The sequence below is a fragment of the Carcharodon carcharias genome, chromosome 3 (assembly GCF_017639515.1).
Source record: "Carcharodon carcharias isolate sCarCar2 chromosome 3, sCarCar2.pri, whole genome shotgun sequence".
NCBI lineage: Eukaryota > Metazoa > Chordata > Chondrichthyes > Lamniformes > Lamnidae > Carcharodon > Carcharodon carcharias.
The window spans coordinates 110,227,039-110,252,305 of NC_054469.1; positions in this window are offsets into that span (position 1 = coordinate 110,227,039).

A 25,267-nucleotide genomic window follows, 5' to 3' on the forward strand; every position below is an offset into this window, starting at 1 on the left:
GTCCCTGACAATATTCTGGCCACAGTACTGAAGACTTGTGCTCCAGAACTTGTCACGCCCCTAGCCAAGCTGTTCCAGTACAGCTGCTACACTGGCATCTACCCGGCCAAGTGGAAAATTGTCCAGGTAAGGCCTGTACACAAAAAGCAGGACAAATCCAAATGGGCCAATTACCGACCCATCAGTCTTCTCTCGATCATCAATAAAGTAAAGGAAGGGGTCACCAACAGTGCTGGCAAGTGGCACTTGCTTATCAATAGCCTGATAATGATACCCAGTTTGGGTTCTGCCAGGACCACTCAGCTCCTGACCTCATTACAGCCTTGGTTCAAACATGGAAAAAGGTGCTGAACTCCTGAGGTGTGGTGAGAGTGACTGCCCTCGACATCAAGGCAATGTTTGACCGAGTGTGACATCAAGGAGCCCTAGCAAAACTGGAGTCAATGGGAATCAGGGGGAAAACTCTCTGCTGGTTGGAATCATGCTTAGCACAAAGGAAGATGGTTGTGGTTGTTGGAGGTCAGTCATCTCAGCTCCAGGACATCACTGCAGAAGTTCTTCAGGGTTGTGTCCTCGGCCCAGCCATCTTCAGCTGCTTCATCAATGACCTTCCTTCCATTATAAGGTCAGAAGTGGGGATGTTTTCTGATGAATGCACAATGTTCAGCACCATTCAGACCTCCTCAGATACTGAAGCAGCCCATGTCCAAATGCAGCAAGACATTGGACAATATCCAGGCTTGGGCTGACAAGTGGCAAATAACATTCATGCCACACAATTGTCAGGCAATGACCATCTCCAACAAAAGAGAATCCAACCATCGCCCTTTGATGTTCAATGGCATTACCATCACTGTATCCCCCACTATCAACATCTTGGGGGTTGCCATTGACCAGAAACTGAACTGGACTAGCCATATAAATATTGTGGCTAAAAATGCAGGTGAGAGCCTAGGAATCATGTGGCGAATAACTCACCCCCTGAATCCCCAAAGCCTGTCCACTATCTACAAGGCACAAGTCAGGAGTGTGATGGGATACTCCGCACTTGCCTGGATAAGTGCAGCTCCCACAACACTGAAGAAACTTGACACTGTCCAGGTCAAAGCAGCCCGCTTGATTGGCACCACATCCACAAACATCCACTCCCTCCACCACCGACACACAGTAGCAGCAGTGTGTACCATCTACAAGATGTGTTGTAGGAATTCGCCAAGTCTCCTTAGACAGCACCTTCCAAACCCACAACCACTACCACCAAGAAGGACAAGGGCAGCAGATAGATGGGAACACCACCACCTGGAAGTTCCCCTCCAACTCACTCATCATCCTCACTTGGAAATATATCACTGTTGCTTTACTGTCGCTGTCAAAATCCTGGAATTCCCTTCCTAACAGCACTGTGGGTGTACCTAACTACATGGATTGCAGCAGTATAAGAAGGCAGCTCACCACCACCTTCTCAAGGGCAATTAGGGATGGGCAATAAATGGGGGCCCAGCCAGCGATGCCCACATCCCGTGAATGAATTAAAAAAAGTACTGTTACGCGTATTGGAAGATGCATATGAGCATTATTTTGGAAAATTGTGAGGGCTATAATTTTGGCCTCTGACCCCTGTGCCTAGTTTTCCAAGGTTATAAGATGACACAGACTTAAGTAGCGCATATTTATTTCCAGAGAAGATTATTAAGATCACACAAAGGTCAGACAAAAGTCTGATTTTCTATTTTATGAGCCTTTGTACCAAGATTTTTACTCTTGTGGATTCAATCACTAAAAGAATGGAAGGTTTAATTAATCACAGAATCACAGAATAACACAGTGCAGAAGAGGCCCTTTGGCCCATCGAGTCTGCACCGACACGTGAGAAACACCTGACCTACCTACCTAATCCCATTTACCAGCACTTGGCCCATAGTCTTGAATGTTATACCGTGCCAAGTTCTCATCCAGGTACTTTTTAAAGGATGTGAGGCAACCCGCCTCCACCACCCTCCCAGGCAGTGCATTCCAGACCATCAGCACCCTCTGGGTAAAAATGTTTTTCCTCACATTCTCCCTAAACCTCTTGCCCCTCACCTTGAACTTATGTCCCCTCATGACTGACCCTTCAACTAAGGTCAACAGCTGCTCCCTATTCACCCTGTCCTTGCCCCTCATAATCTTGTACACCTCGATCAGGTTGCCCCTCAGTCTTCTCTACTCCAGCAAAAACAACCCAATTCTATCCAGCCTCTCTTCATAACTTAAATGTTTCATCCCAGGCAGCATCCTGGTGAATCTCCTCTGCACCCCCTCCAGTGCAATTACATCATTCCTATAATGTTGCAACCAGAACAGCACACAGTACTCCAGTTGTGGCCTCACCAAGGTTCTATACAACTCCAACATGATCTCCATACTTTTGTAACCCATGTCTCGATTGATAAAGACAAGTGTCCCGTATGCCTTTATCACCACCCCACAAACATGTCCCTCCGCCTTCAGAGATCTATGGACACACACGCCAAGGTCCCTTTGTTCCTCAGAACTTCCTAATGTCATGCCATTCATTGAATACTTGTCAAATTACTCCTTCCAAAGTGTATCACCTCACACTTTTCAGGTTTAAATTCCATCTGCCACTTATCTGTCCATTTGACCACCCCGACTATACCTTCCTGTCACCCAAGATATTCAACCTCACTATTAACCACTCAGCCAATCTTTGTGTCATCTGTAAACTTACTAATCCTACCCCCCACATAGTCATCTATGTCATTTATATAAATGACAAAGAAAAGAGGACCCAGCACAGATCCCTGTGGTACGCCACTGGACACTGGCTTCCAGTCACTAAAGCATCCTTCTGTCATCACTCTCCGCCTCCTACAACTAAGCCAATTTTGAACCAACCTTATCAAATTCCCCTGGATCCCATGTGCATTTGCCTTCTTTATAAGTCTCCCATGTGGGACCTTGTCAAAGGCTTTGCTGAAATCCATATAGACTGCATCAACTGTACTACCCTTATCTACATATCTGGTCACCTCCTCAAAAAATTCAGTCAAACTTGTTAGGCATGACCTCCCTCTGACAAAGCCATGCTGACTATCCCTGATCAAACCTTGCCTCTCCAAATGGAGATAGATTCTCTCCTTCAGAATTTTCTGCAATAGTTTCCCTACCACTGACGTGAGACTCACTGGCCTGTAGTTCCCTGGCTTATCTCTATAACCCTTCTTAAATAGCGGAACCACATTAGCTATTCTCCAGTCCTCTGGCACCTCCCCTGTGGCCAGAGAGGATTTAAAAATTTGGGTCGGAGCCTCTCCGATCTCCTCCCTTGCCTCCCTCAGCAGTCTGGGATGCAAACCATCCGAACCTAGAGATTTGTCTACTTTTAAGCCTGCCAACACCTTCAATACCTTGTCATTCCCTATATAAATTTGCTTAAGAACCTAGCAGTCTCTCTCCCTGAGTTCCATACCTTCATCCTCATTCTCTTGGGTGAAGATGGCTGTGAAATATTCATTGAACACTCTAGTGATATCCTCTGGCTCCACCCATAGATTGCCCCATTTTATACAAAAGTTCTGAAGGTTTAGTTTTGATTAACTTAATTAAGTTTTGAATGACATTAGCAAGAAAAATGAAGTGTCATGTGTTCATATTAAGAATAGCTCATATTTGTATCATACATGTGCAAAAGATATATTTTAGGATATATGTCTTGGATGCTGTGCAATGCTCCTTTCCTTAGTACTTCTGTTTAATAGCTGTCTTCTATCAGAAAAAAATGTAGTGCTAAATTTTTATCCTTGAATGTTGGAAAAAGGCAAAACCCAGATGTCTGTGACCTCTATTGTTCAACTCTGCTAAAGAGGTCACCATATGTTCTCAATCTCTTTTGGGGAGGGAGATGTAATGGCTCCTGGCAGACAGAATAAACTGATCTCTGTTGGCTGGCCTCCTATGTTCTATCATCTGTAAACTTGAATTAATTTAAATCTCTACTATCTGTCCTAATTCATATGAAATCCCGTTCACCCTTCACCACTGTGCTTCCTAATATAAACTGACCCCCAATTAAGCAATGTCTTGATTTGAAAATTTGCATTCTAGTTTTCAAATTTCTCTATGGCCTCATCCCTCCCTTTCTCTGTATTCTTCTTCAGCCCCACAACCCTCAACAATATCTGTAGTCCTTTAATTATGACCTCTTGAATATCCCCAAAATTAGTAGTTGAATTGTTTAGGCTCTATGCTTCTTTTCCTGACCTTAGCTTTTCTAAAGTAATATTTGATTATTGATTTGTGATACCGGTATACCACAGAACATTCATATGTAAATAAGTTGTGATCACTATTTCCTAGGAGTTCCCGGTTCTATTCCCAGTATGCTATCTGAGTCACTTGGCATTACAAGTTAAAATGTGCCTTTCCATTCCTGGCATCCCTAATGCACAGAGTCAGAACAGAGTGAAGATTGGCATTTGCCAGTATATATTCTATATCCATTAAACATTCCCAGTGATATGAGGGTGGTTAAAATGCGTCAGTAGCATGGTATTTGTATTTATACATAAGTTAATGTTCTCTTCATACTGTTGGTCCACAGACAACAACTATATTTATTTTACCTCTTTTTACCCTACATACATCCAGCCATACTAGTTCATTGGAAAGATTATCCTTCACATAAGGATCTATTTCCTATACCTCCCAGACGTCTCCAATACCTGAGGCCCAATGTTGTGATCATGGTAAAGTGGAGACAGGGGTGGCTAAGTGCTAGGGAAAAGTTATCCAGAAGTGCAAGTTTAAGAGGTCAGCTTATTTGACTAATGAGCATGAGGTCCAAGCACAGCCAGAAGAAGCCTAATGGTGCATGCAAAAGATCTGATTAGCATTCACTTAAAAGTACAAAACTGTATATGGGAGAGAATATTGGGTCAGTTTTCATAAAGGTTCATTTAAAACACTTGGCAGCTAGTGTCATAGCTGTTGGCATGGAGGGAGGAATATCGGACATGAGATCCTGGCTCATCTTATTTAAAGTACCGCCATACCTGTCTAGGCACCTGAAGCAGATCTTCGACATGCTATTGGATTTGTCAATCACACGTATGGAGAACATATGGCATTCATTTTACCACTGTTGGACTCTGACAGGTGTCAAGTTTGAAGTATCTTTTTTTTCCTAACAACTACCTCTTAAATAAAAACAGAAAATTCTGGAAATACTCAACAGGTCTGACAGCACCTGTGGTGAGAGAAGCAAAGTTAACCTTTCAGGTCTGTGACTTTTCCCAGAATCCAGATGGCCACTAGTATGTTATCAATGACACCTTGCACATGTGGGAAGCCAGCGAGGAACACAAGTCTGAGGGCCCGTTCTTTCTGACTGGCATCACTGCAGGCAAAGTTTACATCACTGCCAGACTAGGCAAGCAAGCTATCAGTCACCCATTTTATAAAAACAAAACACTGTGGATGCTGAAATCTGAAATAAAAATGGAATATGCTAGAAATATTCAGCAAGCACCTTTGCCATTAACATATCACATAAAAGAATAAAATACATTTTGATTAATTCATAAATATCTAAAAATCCCCAATTTGGATTCGTCATCAATTTTGATGACAGTGGCAGAGACACTGAATGTGAGGAAAGAAATGGACATTTAAATTAAAGAAGGAGAGATTAGGAAACAAGAGGTCAGAGAAATAGAATTAACATTTCAGGTTGATGACCTTTGATAAGAATTGAGAAAAGTTAGAAATGTAATGAGTTTTAAGCAAGTGAAAGCGGGAGGTTGGGAAAAAGACCAAAAGGGAAGATCTGTCTTGGGCTAAAAGGCAAGAGAGATTAAGGACTGGATTTTTGTAGAGTGATGCCAACTTTGGAGACCTTTAAAAATGGCGGGTGGGACCCAGATGTGGGTGTCCTGCCCCATTTCTGGCAGACCTAATTTTTGACGGCAGAGGGAAGGGGGTGGAGCATGAATCAGAGGTGGGGACCTCTGAACTTAGCAGGGACCATTTGAAATTAATGCTAAGTTCAGACAGACCCCATTTTCACTGTTCCAGGGCCTAAACCCACAGTGTGGATGTCACAAATTTATGGGGTAGACACTCTTGAAGGGTGCATAAGTTTTGAATAAATGTCATCTGGTGTAGGTTAGAAAAATCCACTATCACCTGTTCCTACAGTTTCAATATAGATCTTTGCTAACATTTCCCCATATTGCAGCTGAGATCATTATGAATGCTTGGCTGGGTTAGCAGTCTTTGATGTGGTTACTGAATATAACTTTGTTTTTGTAACAGATTGAACACATGAGGGGATTTAAAATCTTTAAATGAGTTTACATGAATAAGGGTTTATCGAGTGTGTATTAGATCTGTTAGATTATTAGAAGTTTTTCTCCATCTCCACATGAGTCCTGAAATCTGCCTATTGTGGACATATACCACACCCACACCCTTTTTCCAATTATGTGTCTGTCATGTGAAAACTCCAACACTTGTAGCCCCCAGTACAGGCCCAGCCCTGCAGCCCCTTCTCCTGCCTGGAACCAGCTGCCTTCCTTCCCCAGTGGAGTCCTCGCCATGCAGCCCATTAAAAGCCACCCCCGCCTTACCGCTGGTCTGGTATGTAGAGACCTGCCTGTGGCAACCCCCTGAAAGCGATGTGGTGCTGCCTACAAAGCCTGGCACTGATTTCTGTGAACACTATGTGATGCATATAATGTCAAAGTGACGAGCTAAGTGCAGGTTTTGCAGGTGCATGTCACTCTAATTGCATGCTGATGTGGCCTGATGATCCAGCGTGGGGCTATGATTCTGGACAGCAGGGCTTATAATGAGATGGAAATGTATTTAAATCACATTCCTGACATGTGGGAAACGTAGCCTAACATTGACGGGTGGAGCAGACAATTGCAAACTGATGTAAAACTGATCTTTGGCATTTTCGCTATATTTTCCACTCCTACCCACCATTATGACCATCGCAAACAAGGGCAGAAAATCCTGGCCTATGCCTGTCTGTGAGCCTTGAACAAAGGAAGCCACTTGGCAGTTTCAGGAAAACTCACACCTCGTTATCTCTGAGGAGCAACTAATGAATACCTATGGACTGTACAGCCCAACCTCAAAGAGAGAAATACAAAGGCCATCTGCATTTAATAATCCAGGCTGACTAGAAGGTAATGGATTGTCTGCTAAGACAAAGACCCTGCAACCTTCCTTTCAATTTATAATGGCTGAGGCATTTAACAGTCTTTGGAATCCAGATGATGGATACACATCCTTTGTCAAAGATGGTGGAGAACTGGGAGTCATGTGACATGGGCCTCAGGCTGAAATTATTTTGCTGAACTGATCTTTACCATCTAACTGATAGCCTCAGAGAAAAGGAGCTCTGCTTAGGTGGAATACCTGGCCTCCACCTACACTACTTCTGCTGGAAATTCTGTACCAACACTTACTATACTGATGAATCTCTGCATGCCTATCTCATCAGGTGAAGTCAACTCCACTGGAGAAATGAATATCCAGCATCTGTTTTCAACCCACCGACCTCCATGAAGGAATACATCACTGGACTTTGATTCCAGACTCTAGAACTCATATGAAACAATATTTATTTTCTATGTGGCCTCTGTACTGTAAAGCCTTCTTTTCTCTATCCCTTTCTTTACTGTCTGAATGTGAAGGCAATGTTGCAAGCCTCCTTTATTGTTTTGAATGTGTGCAATAAACTTTTTAAAACAAAAAAACAGAATTACCTGGAAAAACTCAGCAGGTCTGGCAGCATCGGCGGAGAAGAAAAGAGTTGACGTTTCGAGTCCTCATGACCCTTCGACAGAACTAGGTGAATCCCAGGAAGGGTTGAAATATAAGCTGGTTTAAGGTGGTGGGGGGGCGGGGGGGAAGTGGGGGGCGGGTTGGGGGGTGGGGCGGCATTGGGTGGGGGGAGAGAAGTGGAGGGGGGTGGTGTGGTTGTAGGCAAAAGCAATGAGAGAAGCAGATCATCAAAAGATGTCACAGACAAAAGAACAAAAGAACACATAGGTGTCGAAGTTGGTGATATTATCTAAACGAATGTGCTAATTAAGAATGGATGGTAGGGCGCTCAATGTATAGCTCTAGTGGGGATGGGGGGAGCATAAAAGATTTAAAAATATTTTAAAATAATGGAAGTAGGAGGGAAAAAGAAAAATCTATATAATTTATTGGAATAAAAACAAAAGGAAGGGGGAAGAAACAGAAGGGGGGTGGGGATGGAGGAGGGAGGTCAAGATCTAAAGTTGTTGAATTCAATATTCAGTCCGGAAGGCTGTAAAGTGCCTAGTCAGAAGATGAGGTGTTGTTCCTCCAGTTTGCGTTGGGCTTCACTGGAACAATGCAGCCAGCCAAGGACAGACATGTGGGCAAGAGAGCAGGGTGGAGTGTTGAAATGGCAAGCGACAGGGAGGTTTGGGTCATTCTTGCGGACAGACCGCAGGTGTTCTGCAAAGCAGTCGCCCAGTTTACGTTTGGTCTCTCCAATGTAGAGGAGACCGCATTGGGAGCAACGAATGCAGTAGACTAAGTTGGGGGAAATGCAAGTGAAATGTTGCTTCACTTGAAAGGAATGTTTGGGCCCTTGGACGGTGAGGAGGGAGGAAGTGAAGGGGCAGGTGTTCCATCTTTTGCGTGGACATGGGGTGGTGCCATAGGTGGGGGTTGGGGAGTAGGGGCTGATGGAGGAGTGGACCAGGGTGTTCCGGAAGGCACGATCCCTACGGAATGCCGACAGTGGGGGTGAAGGGAAGATGTGTTTGGTAGTGGCATCATGCTGGATTTGGCGGAAATGGCGGAGGATGATCCTTTGAATGCGGAGGCTGGTGGGGTGATAAGTGAGGACAAGGGGGACCCTATCATGTTTCTCGGAGGGAGAAGGCATGAGGGCGGATGCGCGGGAGACGGGCCGGACACGGTTGAGGGCCCTGTCAACGACCGTGGATGGAAAACCTCGGTTAAGGAAGAAGGAGGACATGTCAGAGGAACTGTTTTTGAAGGTAGCATCATCGGAACAGATGCGACGGAGGCGAAGGAACTGAGAGAATGGGATGGAGTCCTTACAGGAAGCAGGGTGTGAGGAGCTGTTCCTGGGATTCACCTAGTTCTGTCGAAGGGTCATGAGGACTTGAAACGTCAACTCTTTTCTTCTCCGCCGATGCTGCCAGACCTGCTGAGTTTTTCCAGGTAATTCTGTTTTTGTTTTGGATTTCCAGCATCCGCAGTTTTTTGTTTTTATCTCAATAAACTTTTTAGTTCATCCTATCTCAAATTTGCCATTAATAGAAAAATGGATCACACAAATACCAAAGTATTGGGAAATACGCCACAACTTATAAAGAGGGAAACAAATCAAAACACCTTTCTGCTTACAGACAGGTGGTGAGAGGAAAAATTAGTGCTGTTTAAATTAACATCCCTCCTGTCTGCAACAGGTCTAACTGGTCTCACAGAAGATTGAGCCTCTGAGCTGTCACATGGCCTGCATGATTCCTGCGATATTGCCCTTGAAGTAATCAGCTCCTCTGAAGAACCATCATCCATAACCTCCAACAACTTCTGCAACACACACGTAGGACCTGTCAAAGATGAAAGATATGATTTGGCACTGGCAAGGTAAGAATGTTGCACTTACCATTATGGTGATAATTGTATCTCACTTGCTGTTGAACTCAACTTAACATAACTTGAGTACTGTATAACATGTTGGTTGCTGATAGATAATTGTGTCACCAGGTGGCTGGGAGGTTTTCATCCCCCCATCTCAGATGTCAAGATGAAGCTCCATTGCTCTCCAGTATTTTCTCCTTCTCCTCTGCATTTGTGAGCAGGGAAATCTACAGATGCCCATCTTTGGTTCTCTTCCTTGTGACCAATGAGTGAGTATAATGGCATGTGTTCACCTAATTGATGGAATGCATTTTTTTTGAGGGAAAGGCAAGAAATTGCATAGCATGAAGTTGAATGGCAGTGCTGGATGGATAGATGGGGATGTGGGGATAGATACAATACATTCATAGAAAGAGAATGATGGCTGCACTTGCAAGGTAAGTAGGGATGTGAGGAGTAATGTGATGAAGAGTGAGGGAGTAGAGTGATGTACAGAGAAGGATATAAGTGAATTGTTACAGAAAGGGGAGAGATGACAGGGCTGGTGTCCCTTTTTCCCACCTCTCACCTGTCCAAAGGCAGTCCCAAAATGGGCCGAATGGTCCCAGATTTGCACTAAGTGTGGTAGTGGGCAGGAAAAACGATGTTTTACCCACTGGCTACAATGGCGACTTCTCAAGCTATATTGTCCCAATCCCACCGCATTAACTATGCATTCCTGGGAAACACGCCATTTCAATGACCAGCGGGCTCTGATTTGCCAGCCAAGCTGTCACCTCACCGCTTTATCATGCCGGGTGCCAGATCTAAAGTACAGCTGCGCACATACCTCTCAGTGCTTCCAGCCCAGGACTACTGCAAAGAAGACATAGCCCTGAAAGGCAAGGAGACTGCAGGCCACTGTTTTAGTGATACGCCCCTCAAGCTCTTTTTGGAGGGCATGGAGGCCCGCTGTGATGTCCCCTACCACCACTCTGGCTGCAGGAGGGCCAGGTTGCAAGAAAATAATGTGGTTAAAAGTTTTCATATTTATTCTTTTGGGTAATCTCTTCTGCCTGTTCTTCTTTATATTTTTATGTGTGCATTCTTATTAGTGTGGTCAAAATGGTGAAGACATGATTGTGCAGGCCATGCAGCAGAGTGCTTTTGTTTCTACTTTTGTTTGAATATCTTTTGGACAAATGCAGGGCTTATTTTTAAAAGTTTTTTTTTTTGCTTAGTGACCAATCTCTTATGCCTTTGGACAAGACAGATGTTTCTTATATGATGCAATCTGTGAGGTTAGTCAAATATCTGCAAAGTTACAGATACCTTTTAAGTGGAAATTCAAATTCAAGCCATCAGGAGTTGGTTAATATGAGCTGCTAAATCTTATTTTGGAATACATCAGCCCAGATATAATGTTGACTGATGTGCCTATCACTTCCTGAACAGAGACAACCAAGTGCTGCCCATTGAGTTACATTATTACTTCTTTCTTAAGGATAGGTTATTTCACTAAAATGCTCCAAATGTCAGAACAATGGCTTCTTCTTCAATGCGGGCTCCTCTACATTGGAGAGACCAAACGTAAACTGGGCGACCGCTTTGCAGAACACCTGCGGTCTGTCCGCAAAAATGATCCAAACCTCCCTGTCGCTTGCCATTTTAATACTCCACCCTGCTCTCTTGCCCACATGTCTGTCCTTGGTTTGCTGCATTGTTCCAGTGAAGCCCAATGCAAACTGGAGGAACAGCACCTCATCTTCCGACTAGGCACTTTACAGCCTTCCGGACTGAATATTGAATTCAACAACTTTAGATCTTGAACTCCCTCCTCCATACCCACCCCCTTTCCGTTTCTTCCCCCTTCCTTTTGTTTTTTCCAATAATTTATATAGATTTTTCTTTTCCTACCTATTTCCATTATTTTTAAATCTTTTATGCTCTGCTAGTCTTTCCACCCCACCCCCACTAGAGCTGTACCTTGAGTGCCCTGTCATCCATTCTTAATTAGCACATTCATTTAGATAATATCATCACCTTCAACACCTCTTTGTTTCTTTGTCTGTGACATCTTTTGATTATCTGCTCCTATCACCGCTTGCTTGTCCCTACAACCACACCACCACCCCCCCAACTTCTCTCCCCCGACAACTCCCCCCCTCCCCCCACCTTAAACCAGCTTATATTTCACCCCTCTCCTAATATGCACTCAGTTCTGTTGAAAGGTCACGAGAACTGGAAACGTCAACTCTTTTCTTCTCCGCCGATGCTGCCAGACCTGCTGAGTTTTTCCAGGTAATTCTGTTTGTTTTTTGGATTTCCAGCATCCGCGGTTTTTTGTTTTTTTCTTCTTCAATGGGATTTGATAAGGCAATTTTCTTCAATTAACTACCATAGGAAAAGGGTTACATTTAAAGAACAAGTGATTAATTTCTAGTAGTTTGGTTGTTTATATGATGTCTAAAAGCACAACTTAACTTAACCATTGACACTAAATAACCTGACTTTCAAATTATGCTCCAAGATATTAGCATAGAAAAGTTTATTGTCTTCATCGAAATTTCTATCTCCACTATTTGAGTGCATGGCTGGTTTGTCATTTGAAAATCCATATATCTTTACATTTCCTTTTCATAAGATTAAAATGAAACAATGTTTAAATATAAAGTTGTTTAAAATTAACCAGTATGCAACATAGTGCATAAACATAAGCTTTTCCAAGGAAGCATGCCACAGAATTCCCTTGGAATGCATCCTCCAAATATCAAAAGGTGGCACGACAGAAACCTTTAGCATTTGAACAATTGACACTTTACCTGCAACACAATGAAAGGATAACAAACAGCAATATTTATCAAATTTAGAAACTGCTGGAAACACGCAGTAGATTATTTCTAGTATGAATCCTTTATCAGTTTACAATTTAAAGCTTTATTTGTATGTATTATCCTGTGTATATCAAAACAGTTTGCATGTCATGTTAGCTCCTTTCCTTTCCTTGTTTTCCTGCAACAGTTGTCTATGCAACCACTTACTAATGCTAATTGCTCAAATAGGGACAGACTTCTTGGTGTAAAAACAAAAAACTGCGGATGCTGGAAATCCAAAACAAAAACAGAATTACCTGGAAAAACTCAGCAGGTCTGGCAGCATCGGCGAAGAAGAAAAGAGTTGATGTTTCGAGTCCTCATGACCTTTCAACAGAACTGAGAAAGAGTTGTGGAAGGGGGCCAGAGTAGGACTGGAACAAGGAATGTTCCACATACCCCATAAAGAGACAGGCATAGCTGGGGCCCATGCGGGTACCCATAGCAACACCTTTTATTTGGAGGAAGTGAGTGGAGTTGAAGGAGAAATTGTTCAGCGTGAGAACAAGTTCAGCCAGACCAAGGAGAGTAGTGGTGGATGGGGATTGTTCGGGCCTCTATTCGAGGAAGAAGCTAAGGGCCCTCAGACCATCCTGGTGGGGGATGGAGGTGTAGAGGGATTGGACGTCCATGGTGAAGAGGAAGTGGTTGGGGCCAGGGAACTGGAAATTGTTGATGTGACGTAAGGTGTCAGGGGAATCACGGATGTAGGTGGGAAGAGACTGGACAAGGGGAGAGAGAAAGGAATCAAGATAACGAGAAATGAGTTCCGTGGGGCAGGAGCAAGCTGACACAATTGGTCTACCGGAACAGTTCTGTTTGTGGATTTTGGGTAGGAGGTAGAAGCGGGCCGTCTGAGGTTGGGCGACTATCAGGTTGGAAGCTGTGGGAGGAAGATCTCCAGAGGAGATGAGGTCAGTGACAGTCCTGGAAACAATGTCTTGATGTTCAGTGGTGGGGTCATGGTCCAGCGAGAGGTAGGAGGAAGTGTCTGTGAGTTGACGCTCAGCCTCCACGAGGTAGAGGTCAGTGCGCCAGACAACAACAGCACCACCCTTGTCAGCGGGTTTGATGACAATATTGGGGTTGGACCTGAGAGAACGGAGTGCAGTAAGTTCAGAGAGAGACAGATTAGAATGGGTGAGAGGAGCAGAGAAATTGAGACGACTAATGTCGCGCCGACAGTGCTCAATGAAAAGATCAAGAGAAGGTAAGAATCCAGAGGGAGGGGTCCAGGTGGAGGGAGAATATTGGAGGTGGGTAAAAGGATCTGTTGAACGGGGAGAGGACTCCTGCCCAAAGAAGTGAGCCCGGAGACGAAGACGGCGGAAGAAGAGTTCAGCATCATGCCGAGCCCGAAATTCATTGAGATGAGGGCGTAAGGGTATGAAACTAAGTCCTTTGCTAAGCACTGAATGTTCAGCGTCGGAGAGGGGAAGGTCAGTGGGTATAGTGAATACACGGCTGGGGCTGGGATTGGAAGATGGGGTGGAGATGGAGGGACAGGCAGGGGTGGAGGGTCCTAGATGGGTGTTGGTGTTGATGAGTTGTTGGACCTTGCCTTCCTTAGCACTTGAGAGAAAGAGAAAAAGTTTCTTATTGAGGCGTCAGTTGAGACGAAGAATAAAATGAAACTGGGTGCACGTGCAGCTTTGAAAAAGGGTACGGCGGTGCTGCTGGAGGGAGAGGTCGAGTGTGTTCATATGGCGGCGCATGGCACTGAGTGTGGATCTCAGAAAGTGACGGGAACAGCAGTCCGAGAAACGTTTTATGTCCCGGAGATACCTGTAATCCTGGGTGGGTTCGAAACAAGAGGGATGGAATTTCAGTTGAAATCCACGTGGGCTAAGTTGGAGATGGAGACAGTCACTGAGAAAGGAGATATGGCTGTGAAAGCGGGTTTTAGTAAACACCTTGTCCAACACCAAGAGAAACGGAAAGCAATGAAGGTGAACAAGAGAGATACAGAACTCATGTCGCAGAGAGGAACAAAACTTCTTCAAGGTAGGCATTTCTTGAAGAGGAGTGGCAGTCAATTAAACAAAGAGATAAAAACAAAAAACTGCGGATGCTGGAAATTCAAAACAAAAACAGAATTACCTGGAAAAGCTCAGCAGGTCTGGCAGCATCAGCGGAGAAGAAAAAAGTTGACGTTTCGAGTCCTCATGATCCTTCAACAGAACTGGTTCTGTTGAAGGGTCATGAGGACTCGAAACGTCAACTCTTTTCTTCTCCGCTGATGCTGCCAGACCTGCTGAGTTTTTCCAGGTAATTCTGTTTTTGTTAAGTAGTATTGGTGATTGACTTCATAGTCAATTGGTGAGTTGTAAGCAAAAATGAAGAACAAACATTAGTGCCAGGAGTTTCTTTTGCTGGAGGCATTGTAAGCTCATCACTGACATGGTACCTACTCTTTCTAAAGGATGTATGTCATAGAATGCTGGAATACATTTTGCTTTTGTATTTTTTGTTTTTATTTCAGATTTCCAGCATCAATGGTACTTTGCTTTTGTACGTATGCCACAGAACTGCTGTCAACCGGATGCTCTTAAAATGACAGAGGATATCTGACTGTAGGGCACTTTCACACATCCTAGGCTACCCACCAAATAGTGGACAATCAATTATAATTTCTTTTTATTGAGGGAACTATTTAATATCTGGGTGCTCTGGCCTGTACATATATGGATTTGCGTTTTAAATGTAAGAACAGCTGAGTTTGAGATAGGGCAATTTAATCCTTGGTGATTCCTTCCTACTTTACATTTTCTTTTTCATTATTGCATGTGTAATATAGTTTGCATTATAATTCTTCCTTAATTTTTAGTCCCTTGCTTGCTAACATTTTTTTGGTGTCATTATGTACTAAGAGCTACTTGAATATGACTATTACATTTATTCATGTGCAAATGTACCTCATATTGTTAATTTTTAATACTATTCACATCTGCCAATGACTTTACACTTTGAATGGCATACTGCCACAATTAGAGCATATTTAGGGGCAATCCGAACCTCATCAAAAAATTGTTCTTGTTTTTCTGAGGTTACCAGTACTTACAGTGACTCCCCAGTAAATCAAATTTTTATACTTCTTGTTCAGCCATTTTCTTCAAAATTGTGCACTTTAAAGTATTAGCGGATCATTATAGCTGATAATCTATTCCATTAAATTGCATCAGCAGGTGGTGAGTGCTTCAAAGCCCTGCACTTTGGAAATTTCATTAACGATTTGTCAATTATGTTGAAAACAGACATGTCAATGCAAGGAACACCAGATCTTAAGTAGCCATTTTCAGTGAACAGAAGTCTAAAACGAGCAGCAATATTTAAAAATTAACATCAAAGACAATCATTACACAAGAGAAACTGAATAGAACAGACCTCTTTCTATCAGCGCGCAATCAGTAATCATAAAATACACATAAATTCGGAAACTGCAACAGCAGGATACATAGGTGCTATAATTAGGAAATGGAAACAAACCAGCTCAAGAGGGATATTAGGCCTAGGAGGCCAAAGAGAAGATGTCTCTTATCTAACCAAATTGTGCACTTATTTATAGACAACAGACTTATGATTTTGCTGCACAAAGATCATGCATGAATTCTTCCCCAATGCTGGCAGCTGAACCTCACAGCACCATATGAAAACCATATGGTTAATTAAATCAACCATAAAACTATTTAATTCCTAATTTAACTAATTTATGCTACTTATTTCTAGATATTATTTCTATGAAAGTTAATAAATTGAAGAAATTACATGCGCAAACATGGAAGAAAACATAACAGGTCAAATTCTCTGATTTCAATTTGACTAATTAAATAATTCCTTCCAGCTTTTGGATCTCCAAACTGCACAACAAGCATGATGCACACCCCTTTGACACAATCTCAAGTCAAATTTTAAAGGCCCACTGCAAAAGTGGAATTCGGAGAAACTGGAAGGTATTTAACATAGGCTAGTGAACAGAAAGACTAGCACTGAGAATTATCTACTTTACTATCCATTGGAGATGTAGAAATTGGAAACTCTCAGATCCTTGGTGAGAGAATTATAAGTATCTCTGAGGCACACACTGACTTGATTTAATCAATTATTGAACTATGAAGCTCTTGAGTGTGGTGATTGTCAAGATTGTTACTTAGCTACAACTAACTCATATTGGTTTTGTTTGTCCTCTAGGACCTTGAAGCAAAGAACAAGAGTCAGTGAACATGTATGCATGGTTGAAGGCTCATCTTATGTAAATTGTGAGGGGTGCAGGGATGGAGAGTGAGTGGTGAAGGTTGTCATGATAATAGTTGATTGTGGTTGTGGACTCCAGCTTTAGATACTATACTGTACCCTGTACTATAAATGGGGTCACCTGACCTGAGGGTTGAAGGTCAGATAGCATATGTTGGCGCCTGTCTTGATAAGAGTTCAGACATTCAGATATGTGTTCATGTTAGGAAAATGTGTTATCAATAAAGTTAGCTCAACTACAATGTCAATAGCAATGGCCTGTGTGCATCATTAAAAAAACAAAACAAGGAACAAGACATGGTGTCAGAAGTAAACTAAATGCAACAATGGAAGTTCTGAAACCACTGACAGAGGGAGGGCAATCTCACTGAAAACTGGAGGAGGTTCCGGTGTGATTTGAGCTGTACCTCACAGCGACGGGCAGTATTAAAAAATACCCTCAGGTACAGTCTTCCATATTTCTTCACATAGTAGGGGGAAGAAGGCCTAGAAGTCTATACCATATGCGTGTTTGAAAGTGATGAGAAACAAAATGACATGAAAGAAATAATGGAAAAATTTGAAGCCTAATTCAGCCCTAAGAAAAGCATCATGTTTGAAAGATATTGATTTTTTACATGAATGCAAGGCAATGACAACATTAGTCAACGTGTAACTGAGCTGAGTAAATGAGCTAAAACGTGTGAATTTGGAGAGCTTGGAGAATCACTCATTCAAGATAGAATAATTCCTGGGATCGCAAATGACTGTCCTAGAGAAAGGCTTTTGAGAGAAGTTAATCTCAGGCTGGAAAAAGCAATAAATTTCTGCAGAGTGGCAGGGACAATGAAATACCAGGTTAAACAGCTGACAGAAGATGGTAAACCACACATGATCAAGCAGTTAGGTGTAGTTAAACAGAAACAGCCTCGGGAAAGAGCAAATAGACAACCTGAAGGTGAAAAGAACAAAACTGCTATTAAAACATTTACATGCAGCTGATGCAGAATAGAGCATTTACCATGTAGTTGTCTAGTCTATGAAAAGCAATGTAAGAACTGTGATAAACTAAATCACTTCGCTAAGATGTATAAATCGAAGAAAGTGCGCATGATTGCAAATGATGACACAGACACTGAAACTGAACTTTTTGGTGATGCAGTAACAACAAATTGCAAAGAAGATGAATGGAAGGTTGATTTAAAAATTGCCAACATGATGGTGAATTTCAGGCTTGACACAGGTGTACAAGCAAATGTCATTCCCATAAGCCTGTATCGCACGATAAGCAAAGAAAAACGCTAACCAAAACAGAAGTGAAGCTGCCTACTTATACAGGTGAAAGAATTGTTGTAGAAGGCAAGGGCACACTTAAAGTGAACGACAAAAAACAGTCTCAAGCATTTCCATTCATAGTGGTGAAAGCTGATGCAAAACCCATTCTTAGAATTAAAGTTTGTGAAAATCTAAAGCTAATCAAGAGAATAATGACTGCCACCACTGATGACATCCTGAGTGAGTATAAAGATGCGTTCCACGGGATTGGCTGCCTAAAAAGAGAACGCACCATCAAGATTGACAAAATACCAGTAATGCTGAGAGATCGACTGAAAGCAGAGTTGGACAGAATGGAGAAACTTCACATCATTGAGAAAATTGAAGAACTGACAAAGTGGGTTAATCCAACTGTAATTGTAGAAAAATCAGATGGGAATCTACGAGTCTGGATCCCAAAGAACAAAAGCAGGCAATACAAAGAGAGCTGTATCTGCTGCCTACAGTAGAAGAAATCACATGTAAGCTAGCTGATGCTAAATACTATTCAGTCTTGGATGCGAGTTCAGGTTTCTGGCTTGTCAAGCTGGATGAATGCAGCACCTATCTCTGTACCTTCAGCACACCATACAGGCTTTTACACTTACCTTTTGGAATTAATTCAGCTCATGGAACAGTGAAGCAGCTGTTTGAAGGGTTAGAGAGTGTGGAAACTTATATTGACAATGTCTGGGGAGCCTCATGAGAAGAACATGACCACAGACTGAGGCAGGTGCTGACCAGAGCTAGAGAAAAGAATCGCAAGTTGAAGAAGGAAATGTGCAAAATAGGTCTTCGTGAAATCATATACTTGGGACATGTGCTAACAAGTGACGGACTGAAGCTGAACCCGAGTAAAACCAAAGCAATAAGAACATGCCAGCCCCCAGAATATAAGAAAGACTTGGAGAGGTTTTGAGGAATGGTGACCTATCTTGGGAAATTCAGTCTGAACATGTCAGACCTGACAGCACCTCTCAGAGAACTTCTACAAAATGATGTGGAGAGGAATTGGGAACAAAGTCACCAGGAAGCTTTGATCAGCCTGCAAAGAATGCTGGCCCAGGCACCAGTGTTAAAGTATTACGATGTCAGTCAACAGGTCAAGATCTCAGTGGACGCTTCAAAGATTGGCCTGGGAGCTGTCCTCTTGCAAAATGAGACACCAGTGGTATACAATTCAAAGGTAATGACTGAAACACATCAGCGGTATGCCCAAATAGAGAAAGAAATGCTAGCAATTGTGTTTGCCTTGGAACCCTTCCATCGGTTTGTCAACGGCAAAGATATGGAGGTAGAGTCTGATTATAAGCCTTTGGAAGCTATTCTTAAAAAGCCCCTGAACTGTGCGTGCATCACCAAGAATCAAAAGATTACTAATGCTTCTGCAAAAGTACCAGGTCAGAGTTAAATACAAACCGGGCAAGGAAATGTACATTGCAGAAACTCTCATGTGCATACCCATCACGGAGGAAGCGGATAAAGATATGGAAGCACAGGTTCACATGCTGATGAAGAAGTTACCTGTGGCTGTAACAAAACTGGATGAGATCAGGGAAACGACCAAGAACAACGCCACCCTGAGAAAACTGCAGCAGATAGGGCAAATTGGCTGGCCCACACATTGCAGTGAAGTGCCCCTGCTGTACAAGAGTACAGGAACTTTCATGTGGAACTTCATATAGCAGCAGGAATACTTTTCAAGGGAGAAAAGATCATAATTCCTGCAACACTGGGGAAAGAAATTCTTCAGCACATACCTCGGCACAGAAACATGCAGGAGAAGAGCTCGAGCTGTAATATATTGGCCTGTAATGGGAGCACAAATCTGGGAAATGGTGAATGTGTGTGTAGTGTTCCAAAAGTACAGTAAATCTCAACAAAAAGAACTGCTTCAACCACACAATGTTCCAGAAAGATCCTGGCAGAAAATTGGAGCGGACATGTTACATTTGACAACAAAAATCTACTAGAAGTAGATTATTACTCAAAGTTTTTTGAGTCTGTGTTGCTGCAAAATGACAGTAAGAGTATCACTGTAATAAATCATTTAAAATCAATGTTTGCTCGCCACGGTATACCTGAAGTGCTCATCTCAGATAATGATCCACAATTTTCAGGCACTGAGTTTCCTAAATTTGCGCAGGACTGGGAGTTTTGCCACACTACAACAAATCCCAAATCTCCACAATCTAACGAATGGTGGAATGTACTGTGCAGACCTTAAAACACCTGTTGAAGAAAGCAAAGGCAGACGGAAGAGACCCCTACCTGGCTCTGCTGGATTTCAAGAATACTCCATTAGAGGGCATTGGATCATCTCCAGCACAGCTCCTGATGGGGAGAAGACTAAGAGCTAAGCTTCCAACTGTGCCCCAACTGTTATTTCTACAGCCAGTGAGCTACAGCACGCAGGACCTTCTCAAACTGAGACAGCAGAAGCAGGAACAGTACTTTGATCAAGGTGCCCGACCTCTGCCTGACCTAAACATGGGACAGATGGTGAGGATTCAGCATGAAGGGATCTAGAATCCTGCTGTTGTCACAGGAATCACAGGAGAACCAAAGACTTACATAGCACAAGCTCCAAATGGACAACAGTAAAGGAGAAACTGGAAATGCTTATGGAAAACAAAAGAAATGCAACCCTGCTCTGAAACAGAAGGTGTAGGTGAAGATCAAAAACCAGAATGCACCAGTGAAGCAACAGATAACCAGACAAAACCTGAGAGCCCTGATAAGTATCCAAGGGGCGATAGTGACACAGAGCTGGAGAAGGCTCCTTGTCTTTCAAAATCACCTCTGTCACCATTCAGGACATCCAGTAGAAGAATTGTGAAAAAAAACAGATATATAAAGAGGAATAAAACAAAAAAACAGACTGATTAAAACAGAGTGAGGAAGAATAGATAAGAGACTTTGTATAATTGAGTTGTTGAAAAGTTTTTTTTTAAAGAAGGAAATGTCATGGGGCTGAATTTTCCCCCTGTCATCGACGGGGGTATGGTGCGGGCGTGGGCGCAAATCTGATCGGCACCCCCAATCGGGGACGTGCTGCCATTTTATGTGGGTGGGCCAATTAAGACCTGCCCAGCGTGACGCTCGCCTGAAAACGCTTAGTGCTCCCTGCGCGGGGGTTGGGGGTGGGGGGGTGGAATTACCTGAGTAATTCCCGGCGCTCTTTCACGCATGCACGCAAAAGAGCACAGAGATCTCCCTGAGGCACCTCCATGCCTCAGGGAGATTGGTTTGACATGTGTAAATTTTAATAAAGGGAAATAAAAACTTTTAAAACATGTCCACTCATGTGACACTCTCACATGAGCTGGACATGTGAAAGAAATATTTTTAAAACTTTTATAATACTTTAAAAACATTCATGAGACCTCATCCCGCCCGTGGATGAGGTTCCATGAAAAATGAGAAGGCCGCCTGGGCTCTTCACCTGCCTGCCAACCGGCAGCTTGGCTAATTGAATTAAACACGATTTAAATGGCCTTAATAGGCCTTTGACAGTTCGTCGGGTCCCATCGCTGCTCACCATCCGGAGAATTCTGTTCATGATAACAGCTGATTGAGATTGTGGACTCCAGTATTAGATACTATGCAGTACTATATACGGGGTCACCTGACCTGGGGGTTGAAGGTCAGATAGCACATGTTGGAGCCTGTCTTGATAGAGTTCAGACACTGCAGATATGTGTTCACGTTAGGAAAATGTGTTATCAACAAAGTTAGCTCAACTACAAAGTTGCCTTGTGTGCATCATTAAAAAAGAAACAAGAAACAAGACAAAGTTCTGATGAGGAGTCATTCGGACTCGAAACGTTGACTATGTTCCTCTCCGCAGATGCTGTTGGACCTGCTGAGTTTTTCCAGGTATTTTTGTTTTAGTTTTTGATTTCCAGCATCTACAGTTTTTTGCTTTTTTTTGCTTTTAAGACAAAGGTGGGAGCCGGGCAGAGGATTCTTTTTTTTTCTTGTGTAGCCTTCCACTGGCTGAAGCTTGGAGCAACCCTGTCATTACCTTACAATGTATGCGGCTGGTCAGGTAATGGGAACCCCCATCTTTATTTTTCATATTATGTTCCTTCAAATTCTGCTTCTACTCCTCTTTTTCAGTATTCTTAATATTAGATGATTGATGAGCAGCTTGGTCATCCTTCACATCTAATGCTCGCTGTTGTGCAATGTTATGCCAGTCAATTTTGGACACCCTCTCTGGCGAGTACTGAGGAGCGCCTCCAAACCTGTCTAGGCAACTGAAGCACATTTTCAACATGCCAATAGCTTGCTTGATGATACGCCTGATGGCCATGTGACTCTTGTTTTAGCATTCTTGTGCCTCATTTCTGGGGATCTTCAGGTGTCATGAACAAAGGATGAAGGAGTCCTTTTCTATTAGCCATTACTTAATTCTGCTCCCTTGTGTGAAACGGTTTGGAATGCTGGACTGCTGCAGCATGACAGCTCTGAGGTAATCTGGCACACGTCTCAATGAACGTATCCTTGTGGTTCCACACCAATTGTATATTGACGGAATGAAATTCTCTGTTATTAATAAAACCTCTAGGCTGCTCCTGGGTGAATGGGAATGGTAACATAATGGTAATGTTATAGGAGTAGTAATTCAGAGGCCTAGCTTAATGCTCTGCTGACTTGTGTTCAAATCCCACGATGGCAGTTGAGGGAATTTAAATTCAACTAACTAATAAATCTAGAATAAAAAGCTATCCTTATCAATAGTGATTACAAAGCTACTAGATTATTGAAAAAACCCTTGGGAGGAAATCTAAGTTTTTAAATTTAACTGCTATGTTTTTGAGTCAGACCCTACCTTAAAACAGAAACTGGACTGAAAATTAAACTGAAAGGTAAGCAGGAAAGGTAGACCTAGAAATGAAAGCAAAAGCAAGCTAAGGTTGGGGAATCCAAACTAAACCTTGTTGAAAGATATAAAAGGACACAGGTCAGTCCAAGATGATCAATAGCAGTCGTTGAGTCCACTGGAGCAGAACAGACAAGCTGAAAAAGAGGCTAGATCCAGAACTTGAGAATAAGTAAAGAGGATATGTTGCTGCTGCTGTTTCTGTCACTTGAAGATAACAGTGGTGGATTGATGTCATCCAGACTGCATTGCACAGATTCTGTAAATGTGTGCTATTTGTGACGAAGACAACATTTGTGGAACTTAGGATGGCTCTGTGCTATGTTGGCTGGGGATCAGACTAATTCCTGAAATTTCTCATGAGGAAAACAGGGTTTGAAGGACTTTGTAACTCATTGTGATCACTAAAATCTGAGTGGACTGTTGAGAGAATTTGTAAGACCTATGTTAGTTGTATCTGCCATTTAAGGTGCAATTTATAGTTTATGTTTGACCACAATTTGACTGACAATTAATGTTTAACTTAAGTTAATTCTGGATGTTAGAGTATAGAATAGATAGTATTTTGCGGTTACTTTGTTGACTCTTGTATAATAAAAATTCAAAGTCAATGACTTTTGGCTGCTTTCCACATTTTCTCGTCCCACCTGCAACAATGCCCACTGCTGGTGGGACTGGAAAATTGTTGCTGTTGTTTTACAGATGGTTTCGATCAATGAAGTTAGAAGATATTTATGACGATGTGAGAGAATTAAACATCATGGCGGAATGTCAAAACAGCATCACAAAAGTAATCAGGTCACACCTGGAAGAGCACAGGATTTCTAAAATAAGGTAAGCGGTGATTTTGGCAGATTGATATGACATATTACATAGTCAGCTAGGAGACAACAGATCTCCATTTGTAAACTTGCAGGGAAACTGGAGGAATATAAAAGATTCTGGCCTTAGCGAGAAAATAGAGCCTGTTCCAGTCAACAAAAAATAATAGTATAGAGAATAAAGGTGATGTACAGAAACCAGTATACTTTCATTGCCATAAGATAAAGTATATAAAGGCCAATTGTTAGAAGCTGAAAGTTAAATTAGTGGCAATAATAGGTACACCTAAGTAGTCTTCAGAAAAGGAAACAAGTGATGAAACAATAGCAAAAGTACAATTGCAAAGTGTTACCTCAGAAAACACTAAAGTTGTGAATATGGCTCAGGATAGTAAAAGGGATTCTTCCCTAGAAACTGATAAAGTGAATCAGTTTACTGGAGATTATACAGCTTTTGTCTCTAAGGGAGAGGTATTCCCTTACTCATTCAACAAAGCAAATATACAAAATCAATATCTTGAGATTCTGGAGCAGTTCAGTCATTGATAGTGGCCAATGATTTGATTTGTCTTCCAGAGGGTTTGATGAAAGAAAAAGTATTAATAAAGGGTATTCATGGGATTTATGAATTTGTTCCCTTGAAGTTGAAACTTGAAGTTAATCTATTAAGCGATATAGTAAAGAATTTTTACTGCGCAAATTGCTCCTAGTTTAGCTATTGAAAGGGTAGGCTTAATATTGGATAATGATTTGGCAGGTTTAAATTAGCATCTCCGAGAGTTTTGAGAATGCCAGTTGAGATGAAGAAAATGAGGTTTTTCAGGAGGAACACCCTGGATTGTTCCTGGATTTTGTGATAACTAGGGTCCAAGCTCATAAGGCTAGACAGGGTGAAATGGAATCAATTGGGAGGGAAGATAATTCAGGTTTGTCTTGGTGGTACTTTTGTGAGAGATGTGTATAAGGATAAGGACAATGAAAATAGTGAGGCTGAATTATTTAGCCAAACCTCCCTGATTGAAGCCTAGCAGGCAGAGCCTGGTTTGCAGGGATTATCTCAGTTGGCACGTTCTGAGGAAGAATCAGGAAGGATCCTTGAATGTTATTATCTAAAAATGGCATATTGATGAATAACTGGAGACCACCTCAGAGACCAGCAGATGCAGAGTGTACAGTACTCCAACAAATTGTTGTCATTCCTGGCAGAGGGAAATATAATTGATTGCCTGTGGGATTCCAATGGCAGGTCATTTTAGGAATAAGAAAGACTCAGGCTAAAACATTGAAGCACTTGTTTGGCTAGGATTGCATGGAAATGCGATTGAATTCTGCAAGACATGTCATACATATCAAAAAGGAATCCCTAGCCACTGATTAAAGCAACTCCATTGATTTTGTTTTGGAAATAGAGACAGTTTAAGTAAATTACATTTGTACTTGTGAGTGTTAGGAATGAGTTTTAGCTTTAATGTTTAGGTTTGATTTATATTTCTGTATCA